Source organism: Muntiacus reevesi, chromosome 1 (assembly GCF_963930625.1).
Source record: "Muntiacus reevesi chromosome 1, mMunRee1.1, whole genome shotgun sequence".
In the NCBI taxonomy this organism is placed as follows: domain Eukaryota; kingdom Metazoa; phylum Chordata; class Mammalia; order Artiodactyla; family Cervidae; genus Muntiacus; species Muntiacus reevesi.
In genome coordinates, this window is record NC_089249.1 from 53,608,937 (window position 1) to 53,616,020 (window position 7,084).

The window sequence follows — 7,084 nt, forward strand, 5'->3', positions numbered from 1 at the left end:
TGGCTGGGGAACTAAGATCCTTCAAGCTGTGCAGTGTAGCTAAAAATATAAAATGACTAAAAATAAATAAAATGCATAGTCATTTTCTGGAATGCAGAAGAATGGGCCCTCCCCTGAACAGAGGGCAAACAAGGACTGGGTCTTAGTCATCTTTGCTCAGAACCCGACACACAGGGCCATCATATTCATCACGACTACTACGCACTGAGCAGTTGCTGTGTGGCAGGCAATGTACTAAGCTCTTCATTATCTCAACAAGCAGCAGTGGTGACTGCCATTTGGCTGATGAGGAAACTGAGGCACAGAGACGCATCATTACCTGGCCAAGGTCACACCTGAGCCGCCCAGCACATAGGGAGCCCTACTGGTCCTGGGTTTATTAATTGAACATGGGACCCACACCAGTCCCACAGGGAACTAGGAAAAATCAGCCGGCAAGACAAAATGCTTCTGACTTCACAAAGACTTTCCTGTTGGGATGGTGACCATCAGCAAGCAGAACAAGGCCATTTCTGCCATCCAAGTTGTGTGTGTGGGCATGCGTGCGTGTGTGTGTGTGTGTGTGTGTGTGTGTGAATCAGAAATGTGGCTGGTGATGGATTTATGGGTTGCTGTGAAAAGAGCCTGAGTTGGAGACACAGAGGAGCTTCCTCTTTATGCCTGTCTGTCACACGCACACACACAGACTTACACACCTGGGCCTCCAACAAAGGTGAGATGAGTCCCACTTCAAGCTTACCTAGCCAAAACCAACAAGCAGATGAAAACAAAGAGAAGGATTTACTGCCAGTTTCCTTGGAATCACTAGGAACTTGTTTCAGGTTCTCTACAAAATCCCAGGTTGCTGCCAGCTACCCCGAGGTTCTGCCACAGGTCAGGGACGTGCAGGAGCTGGGGAAGCTGGGTCCAGGGTTTCCTGGGAAAGCCTTTAATAATAAGAGGGGAGGGACCAGAATAGGCTTGATAGCCCAGTCTCAGATCTGCTGTGACTCAGTAAACCTGGAGGGGATGACTTCAGAGGGGCGGCACCTTAATCATAGGTGCTTTGAAGATGCAGGGATGAAAGGCCTTGGGAGGTATAATTACAGGAGATGCCATTCTCTCAGGGGCCTGCAGGGGCCCAAGTCACCATCTGCAGAGATCTGTTGTGGGGGTCCCCAGTGGGGCCTTCTTAAAGGGGCAGTACCCCAGGGCTGGGCTCTCTGCTCCCTTCACTCCAGCTGCTGGCTGGATGGCTCTTCCATCCCATCAGCGTCCCCTGCACAGGCAGGGCAGCCTCTGCGAAGCCACCTTCCAGCCCTGCAGCTTCCTGCCCCTCAAAAGGCAACAGGACCCAGCCTCACATGGAACAGTTGGGAGGACAGACAGGAAGATGCTGTTGGCGTCTCAGGGCTAGGGTGGAGGGAAGAATAGGGGGAGCAGGCCAGAGGAAGAGGCAGAGGGGAAGGTGGCTCTCCATCACCATGGCAACACTTCCCCCGGCTCATCAGACCCCTTCTCTGTCACCCAGCCACGCACCGCCCAAGAGCTGGCCCCAGACAAGTGTGGCTTGAGCGACAGAGGAGATGTCTAGTGATTGGGCAGCTGGAGGCTGGAGCTTGGAATGTGTTTACTCCTCTGAACGATTAGATGGGTTCCTGTGGGCGCCTGTGTTGCAGGCTTTGGGAACGAGGATGTGACGTGGGGGCCTCAGCCTTCTTAGCTGTAACTATTCCCATCTTCGTTTCTAAAATAGAGCAGGGATGGGGGAGGTGGAGGCAAGGGAATGAGAGAGAATGGAGGGGAAGGCTCTCTCCTTGGCTAAAGTCACGCTGGAGTGACTCCTACTGGAGCTGATGGCAGGGGTCTGCCCGGTCCACTCCCCCAAGAGAGGCCCTGGCTTTCGGCAGAGGGGGGTGTAGGGGGGTGTGGGGGGCATCAGAAGGTAGGTGGGAAAGGGGAGGAGAGAGGCTGCCGCGGAGCAGCCCCGTGACGCCAGCAGCTTGTGTTTTACGCGGGAAGTGACTGAACCAAGTTCAGAGGAAGCCAAGTCCTTCCTTTGGTCCCAGACCATTTTCTCCTCGGTCTCCTCCCCGACTTCCTCCTCCAGACCTTCTGCCATTCAGTCTTCAATCCCCTTCCTCCAGTGAGCTTTGGCCGCCAAACAAGAGCAGGCCTCCTGGATCCTCAAAACCACCTCCTTCCACGTCTCAACCCCAGTTGCCTTTTCCCTCCCCTCCCCCCCACACCCCCTCAGACAAAAGGTCGCCTGCTGACTTTGGAGCGGTTCCTGTGTGTGCACGAGGGGGCAAGGTTGCACGGGTGGGGAGGGGCGTGAGGGAGCTTGCAGGCGGGTTGACACTGCATACATCTATTTCAGGTACTGATTACACAGGCACATGGAAACAGGTAAAAAGCTATGGGTCCCTGTACACTTAAGCTGTGTGCGTTTTTCTGTGCATAAATTATACTTCAATTCTTAGAAAAGAAAAAGAAGACGATCTTGTGGGAAATGGTCGGTGGGAAGCTTGTGTTTTGCAAGCCCCCTTTCCTCTGCTCCTTTTGCTTTGAGCTCGCTGACCCCGCCCTCTTCCCCGATGCCCCGCCCCCAGCCGGGCTCCTCTCTCCCTGGCCCCGCCTCCTTGATTTCCAAGCTGCGAAGGTTTCTAAGCCTCGAAGGTCTGCCCTATCTGCGTTCTTGCTTCTGTCAGTGGGGTCCTGCGATGCTCCCAGGCTCCCACGTAGGTCACCGCAGAGCCTCCGACTCCTCCCTCTCTCTCTCGGTCGGCTAAGAACAGACCGGTTCTAAAAACGGTTCAGTCATCCTTGCCTTCTGGATGTCTCCTGCCTGGATTGTAACCGTAGCTCCCTAACTCCTCTCCCTGCCTCCTTTCTCCATCCTTCAGTCTCCCTGCCCACTGTTGCCAAATTCATATCCCTCAAGTTCACATCCGTCGTGTGCTCTTCTCTAATCGGTGGTTCCCCACAGTGCAGACGCTGGTGGATGGAAGTCAGGCCAGTGGGTTCTGGCCTCTGCCTCCTCCATCCTTGGCCGCTGTGTATCTCCTCCCTCCCTCTTTGTGCTTGGATCTCTGAGTATATATCAAGCTAGTTCATACCTCTGGGCCTTTGCACATGCTGTTTCCTCTGGTGGGAATGACTGTCCGCACCTCATCCCTCCTCCCCACCCACCAGGCCACCACCACCAGTAAGTTACTCACATTTCAAGGCTCAGATCAGGTATCTTTGAACACCTTCCTGATACAATCCCTCCCTCCTTTGTCCCTGGTTCACACTGCGTATCTCACACTGGATTTGGGATTGGGTTAAGTCATTGGTTAACTTGAGTCTTTCCCCTGACTTGGGCCCTTGGAAGCCAAAGTCACACCTCATGTTTGCAATATGCAGTAACCATTACTGAGCACTTAACGCAACACTGGGCTAGAGTGAAGGTTAGGAGCATGGGCCACTGTGTCTCCATGTCCTCATGCATTCAACGAGCATCAGAATACACCAGCCTCCTAGGATGCTTGTGAGCAGAGAGGGTGGGAACAGGGCTTGGCACCAGGAGCCTCCGCAGCCCTTATGAGCATCTGTGGTTTTATTTAATCTCACAACCTCTGAAGCAGGTAATAGCACCTCCACTTTACAGGAGAGGAAACCGAGACCCAGACAATGCCCCAGGTCACAGAGGGACCAAGCCAGCCCTCTGGGTTTCACACTGTGCTCTCCACCCCTTACCCCCTGGACTCCACTCCCCCTCAGCCCAGCACTGGCACCCACAAGCCCCAATATTTGTTGCATGAACAAAAATGATTCACTAAGTGGCATGCTTGCCCCCTCCAATCTGGGCAAAATTTCCGGGTAATTGTTTGGCGTACTTTATAAAAATAAACTGTTTGCCTGGTTGACGCATCCTGGTCACTCCCTGGCTTCAGCTTAAATATCACTTCCTCAGAGGCTGTCAGCCACCGCCCCCTCTCATATACATTAGCTCCCTGAATAAGAAACACAGGAAAGAGAAACCAGACACCAGTGATGATCGTGGGTAGGAACACAGTGGAGGGGGCAGGGATGGCATTATGACTCTACAATTCGACTTTTATTTATTTTTTATTTTTGGCTGCACTCTATGGCATGTGGGACCTTAGCTCCCAGATCAGGGATTGAACCTATGCCCCCTGCATTGGAAGGCAGTTTTAACCACTGGACTGCCGGGGAAGTCCCATAACTTGACTTAAACAGCATGATGTTCATATATGTAATATCTCCAAAAAAAAAAAAATTTAAACCAAAATAAAGGGGGGACACTAACTCATTATTAAAATTAATAACCACACAGAACACAGAAAAAAGAATGATTTTAAGTTACATCCAGGCACTGTGCTCTGACCACATTTCCTCAGAATATAATCTAAGGCGGAAAAAAATGTCTGTAAAAAACTCTTTATCCCATTGGTATTGGGCTTCCAAAATCAGTCCTGAATATTCAATGGAAGGACTGATGCTGAAGCTGAAACTCCAATACTTTGGCCAACTGATGTGAAGAATTGACTCGTTGGACAAGACCCTGATGCTGGGAAAGATTGAAGGCGGGAGAAGGGGACAGCAGAGGATGAGATGGTTGGATGACATCACTGACGCAATGGATGTGAGTTTGAGTAAGCTCTGGGAGTTGGTGATGGACAGGGAAGCCTGGTGTGCTGCAGTCCATGGGGTCGCAAAGAGTCGGACACGACTGAGCGACTGAACTAGTGGCTCAGTGGTAAAGAATCTGCCTGCTAATGCAGAAGACTCAGGTTCAATCTCTGGGTGGGGAAGATCCCCTGGAAAAGGAAATGGCAACGCATTCCAGTATTCCTGCCTGGAGAATCCCATGGACAGAGGAGCCTAGTGGGCTACCGTCCATGGGGTCACAGAATCAGACTTAACAACTAAGACATCATATGCTTTTAGTGTGAGCAAGTGGCACTCGCTGTTGTGTCTGACTCTTTGAGACCCCACAGACTGTAGCCCACCAGGCTCCTCTGTCCATGGGATTTGCCAGGCAAGAAAACTGGTAACAAAAATGGCAAGGAGAGGGTTGCCATCTCCTTCTCCAGGGGATCCTCCCTACCCAGGGATCGAACCCGTGTCTCCCACATTGCTGGCAGATTCCTTACCACCTGAGCCACCAGGGAAACCAAAACTTACATATATTGTAGGGTACAGCAAATAAGCACATTCGTATTAGCAGGAACTAAAACCTTCACTGCAAAAGATATATAAATAAAAAGATCTTTTTAAAAAAAGATTAGCTCCTTGTATTTCCCCTCAGGGCCCACAGTTGCTAACTTCACACCTACTGTTTGAAGCCAGCTGGGAGGGGTTGAGAGTGACCCTGCTCCAAGGCAGGTCTCCATGTGGTTCACTGCCTGCAAAGCAGGAACCTCTGGCCTTTTCTGGTGGGTTTGTATAGTCAAAGCTATGGTTTTTCCAGTAGTCATGTATGGATATGAGAAAGTGAAAGTGTCTCAGTTGCGTCTGACTCTTTGCAACCCCCTGGACTATACAGTCCATGGAATTCTCCAGGCCAGAATACTAGAATACTGGAGTGGGTAGCCTTTCTCTTCCCCAGAGGATCCCAACCCAGGGATGGAACCCAGGTCTCCCACATTGCAGATTCTTTACCAGTTGAGCCAAGGGAAGCCCATGGATTTAAGAGTTGGACCACAAAGAAAGCTGAGCACTGAAGAATTGATGCTTTTGAACTGTGGTGTTGGAGAAGACTCTTGAGAGTTCCTTGGACTGCAAGGAAATCAAACCAGTCAATCCTAAAAGAAATCAGTCCTGAATATTCATTGAAAGGACTGATGTTGAAGCTGAAGCTCTAATACTTTGGCCACCTGATGCAAAGAACTGACTCATTAGAAAAGACCTTGATGCTAGGAAAGATTGAAGGCAGGAGATGACAGAGGGTGAGATGGTTGGATGGCATCACCAACCCGATAATGACATGAGTTTCAGCAAGCTCCGGGAGTTGGTGATGGATAAGGTAGGCTAGCGTGCTGCAGTCCATGGGGTCACAGAGTCCAACAAAACTGAGCAACTGAACTGGAAACTGAGGAATTAAGATTCCCCTGGTGTCTCAGATAGTAAGGAATCTGCCTGCAATGCAGGAGACCCGGTTCCATCCCTGTGTTGGGAAAATCCCCTGGAGAAGGAAATGGCAACCCACTCCAGTATTCTTGCCTGGGAAATGCCATGGGCAGAGAAGCCTGGTGGGCTACAGGCTATGGGGTCACACAGTCAATACATGACTGAGTAACACACACACAGGCAGTAAGGACCCACCTTTTCCTCAGTCTCACAGGAAGGGCCAGCAGGAGACCCTTTACTAGAGCTGAGCCAGATTGTGGAATGCCTCACTGGAAGAGACTTTAATTATGGGGATTTTGAGCAGTGCCCAAGACTTACAAGGGGCCTCTCAGCGCCCTCCATCCCCTCCCCAAGTTGAGTTCTTGCGTGTGGGCAGAGATCATGGTAATAGTGGCTCTTGGGTTAATGAATGAGAAGGAGGACGGTAATGTGTGCTGGATAAACATGGACTGCTAGACCAATGCTTGGACAAGCTGGGTCAGACAAAGGCCGCTAAGGCTGAGGGCTCTTTCTTTATCGGAGCTTGGGCTTTGCTGAAGAGGCTGTCCAGGGTCATCTATGGCCCAACTGTCTTCACGGCGTTCCTTCATCTGAAGGCAGGGAGGTTAATACTTAACTCTGGATTAATGGCTAAGATAACTCAGAACTGTGGATAAAATAATGCTGTGAAGAGTGCTTTGAACTCTCCCTACTCAGCAGGTCCCGGCATTACCTGGAACGTGTTAGGATGTGGACCCTCAGGCCCACTCCAGCCTTCCTGAGTCAGAAGCTGCATTGTAACAACGTCGCCAGGTGGTTTGTGCGTGTAGTTTTTTTCTTTTTTAATATTCATCTGGCTGTGTTGGATGATGCCACACAATATGCCACAAGTTTGGAAAACTCAGCAGAGGCCACAGGACTGGAAAAGGTCAGTTTTCATTCCAATCCCAAAGAAAGGCAATGCCAAAGAATGTTCAAACTACTGTAC